We start from the raw sequence: 15108 nt of genomic DNA, 5'->3' as shown, positions 1-15108 counted from the left end.
ACTGGAATGCTTTGAGGTTAGACTTTGTTATTCGATTTATTTTTTCGTTTTTCATGTACTGGCAGTGATTCCTTAAATAAGTGTGAATTTCCATGATTTTTACAGTTTATTTCCCTTCAGTCCATTCTTTGATTGGCATCGTTTTTAGTGCACTCAGCGACATTATGGGTTTGTTAAATTGACAATGAAAATTCAAAAAAATGCTGAACTGCATAAACATTTGAGGGGTAAAGTAACTGTTATTTCATTATTCAAATATATTTTAATATACTCTTAATAGAAAACATCTGTTATATAAGGACTAACAAGAACACAAGTCCTACATTATATTTTTCTTAGTACGTGCTATAATTTATTATATTTATTCTTATATGTTAATTAAGAATAATCAGAATCCTTATTATACAGATTATAATATATCCAGATGGTGATAATTAATATAATTACAACATATGTTTCAAAAATTCCATAATATTTACTGTGGAAATGTCAACTGTGGTATGGACACAAAAATGAAGTTGAAACCTTATAAAAGTTGTTTTTATAATTGATAATGAAATAGAAACCATTATATGCAATTAATGTAACAAAATTAATTTAAAAAAAAAACATCTAATGTTAAATACGGACCTGTATAGAGCACTGATTCAGTGTAAAATGATATTTATATGTTTTTGTAATACTTATCTTTACTATTACATATGTTATCATTTTAAACGATGGATGAAATTATGACATTATTTATTAATAACTTTTACAGAAATTTTAGTTTTCCTGAAATATTTTTGTTGCATACTAAATTAGGTAAATATAGGTTTTTAAACCTGAGTAAACATGAAAATCAAGATAAAGTACTTTCGGTGAAATTAACTTAAGCATGCTGCTTAATAATTAACTTAAGAAGCTGCATAGATAAAAATAAATATAAGGTTCTACATAGAAATTGATATATATATATATATATATATATATATATATATATATATATATATATATATATATATATATATATATATATATATATATATTTAGAAATTCCAATTTCTTATATATTCCTTATTCTTTTGGATTAGAATTTCTAAATAAATTATTCATAAAAAATTTAATGCTCAGTCTTAAGTTAACTTTTAAAAGCTTTAATAGTATTAAAATCTGGTGGATGTGTGGGTTTTGGACTAATTTATCTAATCAGTCGAACATTAATTAATAGTTGATTTTGATTTGAAGTGAGTTTGAATTATTATTTAATGTATTTAATTGATTAATGAAATTAATCAGCGATCAATAAAAAGTGCCAAGTCTGGCAGTACCCTAAATACAAATGTGGTCAAATTAGCAAATTATCCACATCCGCATTTAGGCCATACGTTTGCATGTAGCATCAACAATCTCCAACATACATGTGAAGTGTCTTTCTTAAGACAAGTGTTTCAAGTTCGTCCAATAAAAAAATTCTTACTTACAATATTAGGTACAGGCAAGTACGATTTAAAATTGTTTTTATTTAAAAAAAAATTGGGTATATAATAATAAAATATATAAATATCTTATGTTTACAATATTAAAAAAATTAATTAATAATTTGCTTATATAGGCAGTTGATCTAAAATAAATTTTTAGCAATGTTTAAATTTTGGAACAATTTTGTAAAAACATGCAGAGAGTAATGTTATTCATCACACAAGGTGACCTTGTAATTTTTTTTAGTACGTGGTCTAAAGTAGAGTGGATTTTGCTTTTTATTCTCTCCGTTTTGTTCAATTGATGCTTATTTTTGCACAATAATTAACTGTTGTTTATTTTTGTACAAAAATACAAAACATAATATCACCTATTCGGCTTGAAATCAGAATTTTACGTTCTCGAATCGAACAAATTGAGTTTTATTGCCTTTCAATATTTTTAGAAACAAAAATAATCATGAAGCTGCTCATAAAATCCTACGATTTCATTGTTTTAGGGTTAAGGGTTAATGGGATTTAGGAAACTATAATCAAGCAGTTAGGAAAAAATGACCAAACCAAAAAATGACCATTGTTTGAATAATGAGTATTTTAATTGAAGTACTGTAGTAGGTGTAATAAATCGTCATTCGTCATACATGCTTCAAAAATGTTATTCAGCGCAAATCTAATTAAAAAATGATTGCGTATTCACAGCCCACTCAATATAACAATAAGTTCTTTTTTTACGTCTAATATTTCATAGAATTTCAACATTCTCCAAATCATTTCCATTCCAAGACTAATAGCATTTCCGTTTTTGTTAATCAATTTTTGTAACTAAAATGTTTCTCTATATAAAATAATTAGAGAATAGTTGATTATATCCTGGCATATCTTAATTAAAAGTAGAAATCAATTAGCCACAATGCAAATTCTGTATTAATTAATGGAATCAGACAATATTTGAATATAGATAACCCAATATTGATATTGAAGTATTGAATATTGCATTTATGATATTAAAGTTGAATAAATCATTTTTATTATCGAGAGAATTCGTGGATATGGTTTAAAAATGTCAGTTATATATTTAGAAGTTTTTTTTGAAAATATTTATTTTTTCTTAGAATTAGTATGTATTCCGCGTTATTTCCAATGTTTTAAATACATTTTCTTTTAATATTTCCTGTGATTATTTTTAAATCAAACTTTATATTTTATCAGAATAAAAAAAAACATATTTGTTACATATATTTGTCATATACCTATGACATTATTTAAGGATAACTTTTACAGGAATTACTACAGCCTAGTTATTATACCTATTATTTAAAAGTAATCTATTCTAATTAATTTTAGAGATATTTGCTAATTTTATTTAGATTAATTTTTATAATTGAAAAGAGTAAAATAAAATATTCTTATCGTCTCACATGTGTATTTTGAAAGGTCTTTTTTATTGTGTCATCTAAACAAGAGACCCTATTCTCTAGTAATCATTTTATTAAATTAAAAATTATATTTTGAGGTATCTAAAAATAGATCCGTACGCTTTTATAAATTGATAATGAAGTGTCGCGTCATTGGTGACACTGTTGTTCGTAAATGTCTTATTATAATAAAGAATATTATGGATAATTTATAGAAAATTGGTTTGGATTTAGGCCAACGAATTGTCGACCCAATACAGTCTGGGTGCAACTATCACAACTAATTATCAACATTTTAAGTTCAGATTATTTATAACCCTAGTTATACTCTGGCATAATAAGGATATGACGCATTTTATAATTTTAAGACAATAAAACAAACAAGTTTGTGGGGTTTTTTATTAAATAATGTTGGTGGTCCCTGAACAAAATAAACAAATTATATTCGACTGTTATTATATTACTGGATTTTGTTAAATACGAATAATTATGCTCGGTGTATTTGCGTGTTAATGATCACTGGGCCACTTTTTTTTCGTGTAATTTTTACGGTTGAAAACCCTTCTAACAATAAATGAAATAGCTTGTTATTATCAAGTCCAACCAACATATTTTATTGCTGAATCATGGTTTAAAATATATACACATATAATTTTAACATAAAATATTTTTCTGAATAAATTCTGATGGAAATATATAGAAATATATATATATATATATATATATTAAATGTTATTGAACTATTTATGCCATATATTTTGGTTTTGTTAATATTTCGAAAAAGTGTTCTCTATTTATTATTTTTTACATTACAGTTCGACGCAATTTCTAGCTTATTGTTTTCAATTTAATTAGATCTAACGAATTTTAGTGGGTGATTTAAAATAAACGACCTAACCAGTACCTTTGTTCTCATAATGTGTATTTTAATTGAAGCATTGTAGTTGGTGTAATAAAATTGTCATTCGTCATATATGTTCGAAAAAAAAAACAATTATCCCGGCCCATATTTAATCAAAATTCCTAAGTTATTGTGATTGATGATTAATAAATATCTTGATAAGTTTTATATTGTTTTTTTTATTAATTTTATTAGAAGAAAGAATTAGAGTTAAATCTTTTCTGTTACGTTTATATAGGGTGATAGTGTTGTAGTTATGTCTTTATCTTCTCATCAATGGAAGCTATTAAATAAAATAAAATCGTTAAAAAGAAACTGATTATTCACTCTGGAAAGCGACGAAATATCTAAAGCGCTCATGTCCACACAGTCCACTTATAAGAAACCTACGTGCAAAAAGTAGAAGCATTTGCTGAATATCTAGAAAAAACTTTCAAACCAAACGAAACTAATATTTAATATAATTTACCGGACATAGAAGATGAAAATTCGATGATTGAATTAGTCAGGCCGAAAGAGCTAACCAAAGTTATTAAAACTGACATTAATCCCAGGAAATCACCAGGCTATGATTTAATAACAGGATAATTATTGCAAAAACTACCAAGAAAGGGCATTATAGTAGATTAAATGTAGATTAAAATATGTCTCAGACATTTGGAGGATGGCGGAAATTATAATGATCCCAAAACCTGGAAAGTCACCAAACGAAATAATAGCCTATAATATAGGTCTATATCACTGCTGCCAGTAATATCTAAGGTTTTTGAAAAACTTCTGTTGAAAAGAATAAAACCGATCATAGAGAGAAAAAACCTAATACCAACACACCAGTTTGGGTTTATTAACAAGCATTCCACAATTGACCAGGTCCATAGAATAACAGATGTTATTGAAAAAGCCTACCAAAGTAAAAAGTATGCTCAGCTATATTCTTAGATGTAGCACATGCCTTCGATAAGATTTGGCATGAAGTCCTTATTCATAAACTACAGCAAATCTTACCAAAACAACACAGCAAACTACTAAGGTCGTACATTACAGCCAGAATATTTAGAGTTAAACAAGAAGAAGCTTACTCTACAATAAAAGATGTTAAAGCAGGTATACCACAAGGAAGTGTACTGGGACCGATGCTTTATCTATTCTATACTTGTGATATACTACAAATGGAGAATATTACGATAGCTACATTTGCTGATGATATTGCGATTATAGCTGTCGGAGACAATAGTGAAGAAGCCATACGAAAATCACAACAGGCAAGTGACAATATAAATAATTAGACACAAGCTTGGAAAATAAAAGTTAACGAAAGTAAATCTGTGTATGTGCAGTTTACCTACAATCAGACCGTACAAGCACCAATAATAATAAATAATACTATCATTCCATATAGCAACAACGTTTAATATATCGGAGAGAATATTGCTGCAAGACAAAATGTATTGGCTAATTGGAAGAAAATCACAATTATCAGTACATAATAAATTGCTATTATATAAGCAAATACTGAAACCTATATGGATATACATCGAGTTCAGTTATGAGGATGTTCTGCAATGAGTAACAAAGACAAAATACAAATTTTTAAGAACAATGTCCTGGGAAGTATGAGACCTTCAGATACCCACAGTCAGCCAAGAAATCAAGCGAACTGCAAGGGGGCATGAGGAAAGACTCCATTCTCATGAGAATATTGAAATATTGCAACTTTTGCATACAACCAGAGCAAGACACAGACTCAAACAAAAGAATTAAACCATCTGATCTTGTGTAGTGTTGTGTAGTGAGGTACATATAATAAAAAATACAGCAGTGACATGTATAAACATTATTTCACCAGAGACTGAGATAGGGCCGATGGGTCCTCCTAGTTACATACCTAGATTTAAGTTATCATAAAGACAAATCATAGCTTATTCGGAAATGACTAGTAACAATGTAATAAGTATATATATATATATATATATATATATATATATATATATATATATATATATATATATATATATATATATATATATCCCTCGTTTGATGAAATTATTGAAGCATTTCTCATTTGCCATTAAAGTGGTAGATTAATACCTATATTACTTTTGTGGTTGAGAATTGGAGTATCTCGGGATATACGGGAAAAAAATCTTGAAGGAATAAAAATCAGTGATTTGGAAAAGGGCCTGGATATAAGTCTTCGTTACTATAGAAACATCGGCATAGGGTGAAACAAAATTCAATTGGACTATTCTTATATTAAATAAATGGAATCGATTTCGATTTAATGAAATATAAAGAATTAGAGGTAAACAAACTGGTGTATTATTATACGTACTAATAAAATGGCGGTATAACGAAAAATTCCTAACATAAATATAAACGCTGGTTTCTAGAAAACGAACTATTTTCATTTATGGCTTATTATTCTTTTTCTACAGTAAATAGCTTTAATATTAGATTCGTTTCCGATTATGATGTATTATATCTAATATAAGGTTTTTTGAGATACACTTTATTATTATTTGTACGTTTAATTAGTTGATTATATAGTTCTATTTCCTCTTTCTTTATTATAGCAAATTCAATCAAATTTTTTGAAACAGTTTAAACACTACATAATTGTGTTGAAACTTGAAAAAAATTGAAATTAAAAATTGAATGAAAATAATGCAAAATGTGACAGTTGATAATCAAACAAAAAAAAACACTTTTAGAACTTTTGTAATTAGTGTTTCCGGGTTTGTAATTAAAGCAATTACATTGGATACGTGGTATACGTTGTTTACGTATGTAGAGTTGTTTCTGCTCCAGTTTGAGCGATAAGTAAATTCACCCTGTATGCGGCCATGATTAAGGGTACACCTGACTACTCGAAATCTTATTATAAGGGCGGATTTAAAGATTACGCTCAACTGGAGGCACATTAATTAGTGACAAGAAAAACGGATTGTAGTTTACCTAAAACAGCTCTGATAAAATAGATTTTGTGATTGGGGTAGTTTATAATACGTGATTCAACTGAAAAGGGATATTTGTCAAGATAAGTTCATTTTACGATCTTATTTTCGTCCCCTCCCCCACTACCGTTTCCCGTTTTTTTTTCACTCCTCTTCGTATTTTGTGTTATTTTACCGAAATTGATACGGACTCCCTTTTATTTTCGGTTTCCGTTGATTTTGGATCGTTCGATTAGCAACAACGAATAAGCTGATTGCAATTACTGTAAATATTATTGGTATTACGCAATATCAATATGTGATTTTATAAATTTGCATGTATGTTATAACCTTGGCTCGTATCTTTGTTTTGACTACATCTTCGAATTATTTGTCGATCTGATTGCAAATGGGCACGTTTCTATTCATGTTTCATAATACACTTTCACGTTTTTCGTTTCATGGATATATTAGGTGCCTGCATGTATCTTGATCAGTTATACCTATTGTTCGGTACAAGTATAAACGTAAAGAAACCATTAAACAACGTAGCCTAACTGTTAAATTCGATGGTTTTGACATTTTTCTACGTGCAGTAACTCATTTCCATTTAGTGTTATTCAGTTACTCAGATGCTTATCATGAAAGTCTCGCAATTACACTTTCGACATTCCTTACTTTCATTGTTTGGTTTGAAGAAATCTGCTTCTAAGGCCCATCAAATAACTGTAGAAATATGTGAAATAAGAACGTCCTGGAAATTCAAAAAGTACTTTCGGACAACTTAGCAGTTGATGACTCCAAACAGCGTACTCGCCAGGCATAGCACCTTCTGATCACCACTTCGAAAGGCTGAAGGTCGTTGCTAAATTGAACATCGTCGAAATTCGCCATGTTAATCACGAAAAATATTTAAAATGTTGGTTATAAATACATACATTTAGATCCCATGAAGCTTAATGGGCCTGCAGTTTTTAAAAATGATAAAAATATCAGATACAATGTCTGGAAGATATGGCGGAAGGATATTTCCATAGATTTCAATATATGGCAGTGTTGTCATATCGTCGTAATATAATTCACTTTTAAAAATTAAAAAACCGACATGCTATACTTCTAAGAATTTACTGACCTTTAAGATGCAATGACCACCAGTTAGTGCTCATCTAAACTATAATTTTTCATAACATATGCCTGCAGATTTAGAGTTTTTAGTTTACTGTGAAATGCTCCAGTTTTAAAAGTATGGTCACTTCTATTTGAAATCACTAAATTCTACCATTAGTGATCACCAATACATATTTTGTATTTTAACTCGAGGTCTTTTTAATCGACTTCTAAAAAAAATAAATATAATATAATATTTAAATATTTGTTTTTAATGTATGTTCGCCGAATTCTCCGTCAATTGTGGGTCGATTTTCAAAATTCTTTTTTTATTCGAAAGGTGGTTCCATTGGAACCAAATCTGGATCTGATGGGGGAAAAGAGGGAAGTCGAGGGAAACGCTCAAATTTCAAAGGCGCGTACAAAGTTTTCACATATTTTTTTATCTAAGATAATCAGATATTTGTTTATTATGTTATTTGTGTATTAACTAAATAAAAACAAACAAAAACATTATTTAATCCATCTATTACACGTATTTTATAGTCTACTATATACATACAATTTAGCTTAATACCTTCCTAAACCTATTTATCTATATACAATATTATTTTAGCTACTACCAACTGATAAGTTTGAAGTCGATGCCGAGCTCAAACGATAAAAAAATGTAATAAAATTTGGTGACATAAAAAAATTAAATTACCAACAAAACAATAAATAGGTTTAGGTTGTGTGTATAGTAGAATATAAAATACGTGTGCTGGAAAAAAATCTTTTTTTTATGTGTTCCCAATGATTTATCCCAAGGTACTTAACTTAGTTATTGTATAGAGTGTTATTCATATTTGTTAGTATATGAACAGTTTGGTTATAAGCGAATTCAATAAACACAGACATACTCGTTGACTTTTTTCTCTATGCTTGAGTCCATTTATTTTATTACTTGAGTGTTGCAGATTTCTGGTTGATTCTTCACTATTGTCTCCGTAGCAAGTAACTATAGGAACATTTTCTATTTATCACATGTATAGAGTAAGTAATAAACAGGGCTTAAAACACTGCCTGGTACACCTGCTGTTTGAATTGATTGGCGGACTGATCTGATGATGAAGATATCGTCACCAATAGCATATGATGACTTTTCCAATGAATTAAACACGAAAAGAAAAACTACAGAAAAATATTTCGTTTATTTGCAAAATTAAAAGTTGTTTTCATTTAAATAATGATAATATTTAATGGTGTTATTGCAAATGGATATATTTACAGATTTTTAAAAATCCGTTAAGATTAATCCACAATCCCATTTTATTAATCATCAGATATGCACAATTCGTAATAAAATGAGTAATATTAAACAATTTAAGTCGTCAATTCTGCATTTTTAACCGACTTCGAAAATTCGTTGTAATAACTAAATAAAAATAAACAAAAAACTTATTTTACCTATCTACTACACGTATATTATGTTCTACTATATATACACAATTTAGCTTAATACCTACCTAAACCTATTTACCTATTTACAATATTATTTTAACTACCACCAATTGATCAATTTGAAGTCAGTGCCGAGCCTAAACAATACAAAAATAATAATAAAATTTGGTGACATATATGAAAAAAAATTAATTTACCAGCAAAACAAATCTAAATTAATATAACAGTTTGGCTTCGGCACCGACTTCAAAGTAGTCAGTTGATAGTAGTTAAAATAATATTGTAAATAGATAAATAGGTTTAAATAGGTATTAAGCTAAATTGTGTGTATATAGTAGAATATAAAATACATGTCGTCGATGGGTTAAATAATGCTTTTGTTTGTTTTTATTTAGTTATTATGACAATTATTATGTACATATTTTATTTTAAAACGTTTTTTAGTGTAAAATATTTAAGTTTGATTATTTTTAATTTATCTATATATGGGTTTATCTGGACTGGGTCTAAAATTTAACGTGGGCTCCGAACCACGGTCCTCAGCATTAAGCCTACCGACTGGCGAGTGAGCAACTTTAGAAATCATCTCAGAAGACATCCGGTCTTGCCCAGCCTGGCTACTGGCGTGACTGGGATCATTTTCCTTGTCGGATTTTACACTCTTGCCTAGAACATTCGCAAATAGTAAACAATTACAAACATAAATTTACGACCATGGCCCAGCAGGATTCGAACCCGTGGCTATCGCAACGTAGGAGGACCGTCCCATCGCCTTTACCACTGCGCCACCAAGCCGGCATTTTTAATTTTTAGTGAGTTCCTTATTTTATTTTTTCAAGTCAAATTCAATCGGTTCAATTTTTATTGTTAAAAATATTAAGTAATAATAACTAAAGGTAAATTATACAGTAGTACTGCAATTTGTCATTCTGAAATTTCCTAAGGTTGATGTCGGGAATTTTTCGGGAGTATATAAAGTCGTATTCGAGTCTAACCCTCAACAATAGTGGGGTGCCCAACTATACATCCCCTAGTATTACGCAACATTAACTGCAAAACTCTATAATTGCATTTGAGATGAAAAAATGAAAAAGAAAATAGTCGCTATGGGAATCATTTTAATCAGAGAGCAGCACCCTTGTGTTCTGATTCTTCATTCGTCGTTTTCACTCGGCCTAACGTACAATTTTATTTGTTAGGTGCAGGATATTTAATTAGGTGTTGCCAGATGTAAGCGTTCAGCTTGGGGATGGGGTATATCTTAATTTTTACTTCAAAGTAGACTAAATTCCATCTGAAATATTCGAATGTTTTAAACAGGGTTCAGTTCAGTGACGAGGTATATCTTCATTTTTACTTCAAAATAGAGTACATTCTATCTGAAATATTCTGATTTTTTTCAGTATTCAGTCGGGAGACGGAGTATATTGCAATTTTTACTTCGAGTTATAGTATATTCCATCCGAAATCTTCTTTTTTTAAGGGTTCAGTGCAAAATTGGGGTATATCTTAATTTTTACTTCAATCTATAGGCATTTGAAATGTTTTATAGATACTATAGACAATAGGTAGTATACGAATGTGACATTAAAACAAATTTCTTTGAAACTATAATAAAAAAATATTATTGAATTGACAGCTAAATAATGAATTAATAACATTAGATAATTTAATTGACAGTATTTATTTTATTTTAGGGGCTCAATATATAATATACCTTTTAATAATTCTCATTATTATTAATACTTAGTAATCAAATCATTATTCGGCGATTAAAAACCCTTTAGTTTGCTTTTTAAGCACAAACCTTATGATATGAGACGTCGTAGATGCAAGATAGGCAACTGTTTGTATGGTGTTACCATTTGAACCCCGGATCCTGAAGCGTTCCTTATTTTTAATCATCGTTTCTTATTTATTACTATTTTTCCTCATACGGGCTGCAATTTTAATTGGGCTATCTATTATAATATTTAATAAAATAACTGGGTAATTTATTGCATAAATATCTAACACTAAAAGGGGAAAAATAAAATATATTTAACAAAAAAACTAAACCATATACATACAATTTAGCTTAATACCTACCTAAACCTATTTATCTATTTACAATATTATTTTAGCTACTACCAATTGACCAGTTTGAAGTTGAATAAATAGGTAAATAGATTTAGGTAGGTATTAAGCTAAATTGTGTGTATATAGTAGAATATAAAGTACGTGTAGTAGATAGATGAAATGAGTTTTTTGTTTATTTTTACTTAGTTATTACAACTATTATGTACATATTTTATTTTAAAACGTTTTTTTGTGTTAAAAATTTAAGATTGATTACGGTTTACCTTTTAATGAATTTCTTATTTATTTTGAAGTCGGTTCATTTTTTTGTTAAAAATATTTTTTTATTTTGTATTTATATAGTTCACTACCTAAACTTCAAACTTATTTATTTAAAGATATTTATAAATTATTAGCAAACATATTTATTTATTATTACATTAAAATATAATTTTCGTTCTAAGGTCGAAGTACGAATATTACATCTACTAATAGGATTGAATCAGATCTCAAAGGTTTCTAATATTAATGGAATATTGCTGTTTCATTCTAATTGATTATATACTGTCGAAAACGTATGACGTATTATTATCAAGTTCACTGAGGGATACAAATACAAGTAATTGAAAAATATGATGACTCACATTTATCTTAATTCGTATTTTGACTTTTGTACCTACTTGGGTTTGTTTTAGTGGAAACTCACTCACGCCTTGACTGAAGCTGCAACAAATAATAATGACAGTATCAATTGTATCATTTTTGTTTAATTTTTTATTAGATTACATTTTTGAGTGTGCTAAGTGTAAGCAATATATCCATTAAATCATTAGGCCGATTTCAATTTTTATTTGGATTGATGAGATGCCTTTTGAAATGTAAAAATGCATTAGGTCACTAATTTGCAATATTAATTGCTGTAAGTAATTAATTTCCTTTTCCAGGTGTTATTAATCGTGAACACCAAGCTGTATGATTAACTATAAAACCCCTCCAATAATAAATATTTGGCCTAATTTTGCCTTGTAGCGTCATTTCGTGTCTTGGTGGACACTATATAGCTTGTGATTATTTCACTGCCGTTCCTTTTAATGCTAACTACCGTAGCTCGTATTTTTCGTTTTTAATATCGTCTTGTTGGATCTTTTGTTGTATATTTTGTTTTATAATTAAAATTGTTCTTCCTTGAGCACGTTAGCTGTGGTGTAGTATTCAGTAAGCATCATAGCCCCGTATTTTTAACCGACTTCGAAAAAGGAGGAGGTTCTATGTTCATAATATACTGTATATAATGTATGCTCGCCGATTTCTCCGTCAATTATGGACCGACTTTCAAAATTCCTTTTTCTAATCGAAACAGCGTACTTCTGAGGTGGTCCCATTGGAACCAAATTGGAACCAGTTGGAACCAAACGCATTTCTGAGCTGATGTGACGAAAAGCCGGAAGTAATTTAATGTAAAATCCATTCAGTTCGCTTTTTTAGCACAAACCTTATGATATGAGACGTCATAGTAGCAAAGTAAACAATTGTTTATTTGGTGTAACCATGTGCTTACACGCGGAAGTCGCAGCTTCGATTCAACTGATTTCAAAAAATAATTAAGGAACTCACTACAAATTAAAAAATAATCACACTTTGATTTTTAACACAAACAGAAACGTTTTAAAATAGAATATGTACATAACAATCGTTGTAATAACTAAATAGAAATAAACAAAAACCTGATTTAACCTATTTACTAAAATAGCAGAATATAAAATACGTGTAGTAAATAGGTTAAATAAGTTTTTTTTTATTTTTATTTACTTATTACAGCGATTATTATATACATATTTTATTTAAAACGTTTTCTTTTGTGTTAAAAATCTAAGTTTTATTATTTTTTAATTTTTAATAAGTTCCTTTTTTATTTTTTGATGTCGGTTCAATTTTCTTGTTAAAAATATTTTAATGTATTTTTTTTGTATTAAAAATTTTATTTATGTATATAAATCTATATCAATGTTATTTGTGGTAAGAAATAGTTCTAGTTCCCAGGCCCGTTAATTTAACTTATTTGTTTAAGAAAATGATAATTTTTATAAACATCAGGTGTACCGGTTTTTTTACACCCATCGCGAAGTATGCACTGTTATGATTTGACACATATGTCATTTTATTCTACTGACATGAAGCTTCAAAGCTATACGTGTTATGTTTTGCGAAAGTGACACCGTCATTGATTTACAACTCTTTGAATATGTCAAATTTCGTGTCTGAAAACGTGCATTTGTGCCACGCATTACTTTTCTTATGTTATTACTTACTTATTATTTTTTTATTGCTTTATTGTTTTATTGATCATAAGAAAAAAACCGCTGAAAGTCATCGTTTACTGGTAGATAGACGGCGAGCATGATCTAACCCTAAAAACATATGAGATGTGGTTTCCAAACTTCAAAAGTGTTGATTTCGACGTGCAAGACAAAGAACATTCTGGTAGACTGAAAAAGTTTAAAGATGCGAAACTGCAAGAGTGATTGAATGAAGACTCAACCCAAACTCAAAAATAATTGATAGAAGCGTTAAATGTGGCCCAAGAAATTATTAGCGACCGATTGCGAGTAATAGGGAAAATCCAAAAGATGGGAAGATGGGTGTCACATCAATTAAATGACAGTCGAATGGTTTTTTTATATATAACATCTTTATTAGATACGCTTAGTACAATCTTAATTTACAATTAATTTATTACTGCTTTTCCTATGTACTTGGATTAATTAACAAGCAAGACGAGTGCGAGAAAATACATCAGTATGTATTCCTCAATTATAAAATTATAATTATTTATTAATTATTAACTTATAGCTATAGTTTACACTAAATGTATACACTTTATATAAGTTCGTATGGTTTTGTTCGCTTCAATCTCCTGACATCCTGCGCGCTGTCTAGCAGTTATATTGCTTCCACGTTAGTATGATTTAGTAATCTTCTTTCGAGTTTCAAGGCGAAATCCTGGATAACTTCGCAAATCCATTTGATTTCCAGGTCATCGTGCAGTTCTTCTTTGGTTACATAGCGATAGGCATTGGTAATCAATGGAAGAATCTTATTTTGACAGCGTTGTATGACTAGTTGATTTGAATTTTTAGTGCAACCCCATATTTGCACCCCATAGGTCCAAATTGGCTTTATAATTGTATTATAGATCAACCTCTTTGATTTTAGATCAAGTTGAGAGTATCTTCCGACTAAACAAGTATAGTTGTTTTATTTTGGTTCTAATGTGTTTTGCTTTTTGTCTAACGTGATGCTTCCAATATAATCTACCGTCAAGATGGACTTCAAGGTATTTAGCTGATTCTGCTTAACGAATCGGGCATCCATTGAGTGATATAATTAAGTTTTTACTATTTCGCCTCAATGCAAAATTAACGTGGACAGATTTGGATCTATTAAGTTGAATTTTCCAATCTTTCGTCCATTTGTAGATTTTGTTGACTGCCACTTGCACTTTTTCTATTGCCCTAGGCAGAGATATATATTTTGCCATAATAACTGTGTCGTCAGCAAAGGTTCCAAGAAGTGTTTCTTTTGTTGTTGGAATGTCAGCAATGTAGAGCAGATACAGGAGAAGTTCTAAGACGCTCCCTTGTGGAACTCCAGCCGAGATATTTTTAAATGTCGAGAACGCCATTTCGTGCGATACTCTAAATTTTTTTCCGAATAAATATGACTCCAGCAATTGACAATAGTTACGCGGTAACAATTTGCTCATCTTACAGATTAATCCCAAATGCCAAACC

At 29.2% G+C, this 15108-nt stretch overlaps 1 protein-coding gene across 1 annotated transcript in view; it reads left to right on the top strand.

Moving 5' to 3' along the window:
• Window positions 1–35: 35 nt before the first annotated feature.
• The window catches only part of Treh (Trehalase), a 58286-nt gene continuing 43213 nt past the window's right edge, over window positions 36–15108 (top strand). Inside the window, exon 1 of the mRNA XM_076405546.1 lies at window positions 36–227. The gene's annotated coding sequence lies outside the window, so the exon portion shown is untranslated. The remainder of the gene's footprint in view (window positions 228–15108) is intronic.

Source organism: Rhynchophorus ferrugineus, unplaced genomic scaffold (assembly GCF_030347505.1).
Source record: "Rhynchophorus ferrugineus isolate W39M unplaced genomic scaffold, kcgeb_rfMv2 rfM5, whole genome shotgun sequence".
Lineage (NCBI taxonomy): Eukaryota > Metazoa > Arthropoda > Insecta > Coleoptera > Curculionidae > Rhynchophorus > Rhynchophorus ferrugineus.
The sequence above is the reverse complement of the archived record's forward strand: the minus strand, read 5'-3'. Positions and strand labels throughout refer to the sequence as shown.